We start from the raw sequence: 1555 nt of genomic DNA, 5'->3' as shown, positions 1-1555 counted from the left end.
GTTAATTAAGAATAATATTCTATTTTTTTTTCATCCACATTATATACGATCAATATTCTATCCTGTAAGTCTTGGAAATCTATCCCAAAATGAAATAGAAATTTCCCTCTGGTCTATCTTTTCAATCAGACATATCTTCTTCAACTTTTTTTGTTGCCCTTCTTTACATCTACTTCCTTACCTTGTCTTACTGATTCCTCCAACACATGGAAAACTTTTAGGATTTCATCACCTAAATTTAAATTTATTTAAATACCTAAGTGGTATTTAAATCACCATTGTAGATATTTTAGCTGTAGAAAAAATGAAATGCATACCAAAGTCAATATAGTTACCTGTTTCCTTTCCCAAGCTCTCAGTCTCATGTCACTGGTTCCCTTTAGGGAAAAAGGGTAGGATAATTTTTTCCTGAATCTGCTTGGTCTTCACCCCATAGATGATTGGATTGAGTGCAGGAGGGATGGCTACATAGAGGTTGGCAGCCAGTATGTGGAAGGAGCGAGGAATATTGTGACCAAAACGGTGGGTGAGGACAGAGAACAGGGCTGGGGTATAGAATATAAGAATGACGCAAACATGGGAACCACATGTGTTGAGGGCTTTCTGGTGGGCGTCTAGAGATGGAAGGTTAAAGGTGGCACGGAAGGATGAGAATGTAGGAGATGCCAATAAGGATCATGTCTGATGTAACAGTCATTATAGGTACAGCAAAGCCATACCAGATGTTGATGGAGATGTCAGCACAGGCAAGTTGGGCAACACCTATGTGCTCACAGTATGTGTGCAGTATGATGAGTTTTCGGCAAAAAGGCAGTCGCTTTAATAAGAATACACATGGGAAGATGATACAAAACTCCTGCTGACAATAGCCATTACAATCTTAGTAATAATCTGACGGGTAAGAATAGTGGTATATCTTAGGGGGAAGCAAATAACAACATAGCGATCAAATGCCATAGCCAGGAGAATGGCAGAATCCATAGCAACGCTGTAGTAGAGAAAGAACATCTGAGTAAGGCATGCAGGAAAGGTGATTTCCTGAGGACCTAGCCAGAAGGTGCTGAATGTTTTGGGTACACATGTGTTAGACAGGATGATATCTGTAGCAGCCAGCATGGAGAGGAAAAAGAACATGGGCTCATGAAGGCTGTGCTCCACGGAAATAAGATAGAGAAGGACACTGTTGCCTGCAAGGGCCACAAGGTAGATAATAAAGAAGAGAATCCCGATCCAGACATGGAACTCCTCCAGCCCTGGGATTCCCAGTAGGATGAATGGGCCTGGACTGAAGCTGCTCAAGTTCAATGTGGCTGTCATGGTCTTGGATTGGATATGTCTCATAGCCTGAAAATAAAAATTTCATGGCTGATTGTTATAGTGATCTACAGACATCCACCTCTGAGCCTTCTTCAATATTATCCCCTCACTTTCAGCTCTGTAAAGTGATAAGCTATCGCTTGTCCCTTCTCCTTACTAATAAATACCTGCCAAACTTTTCGTTACAATTTTGTCATAATAGAAGTGGTATCAAAATAATTTTTTCCCCAGAGACACA

The 1555-nt window shown here is 40.6% G+C and overlaps 1 pseudogene; it reads right to left on the bottom strand.

Moving 5' to 3' along the window:
* Window positions 1–366: 366 nt before the first annotated feature.
* On the bottom strand, window positions 367–1317 carry LOC116629417 (annotated as a pseudogene).
* Between the last annotated feature and the right edge of the window lie 238 nt (window positions 1318–1555).

The sequence above is a fragment of the Phoca vitulina genome, unplaced genomic scaffold, assembly GCF_004348235.1.
Source record: "Phoca vitulina isolate PV1807 unplaced genomic scaffold, GSC_HSeal_1.0 scaffold801, whole genome shotgun sequence".
Lineage (NCBI taxonomy): Eukaryota > Metazoa > Chordata > Mammalia > Carnivora > Phocidae > Phoca > Phoca vitulina.
Note: the sequence above shows the minus strand (reverse complement) of the source record. Positions and strands in the feature narration are given on the sequence as shown.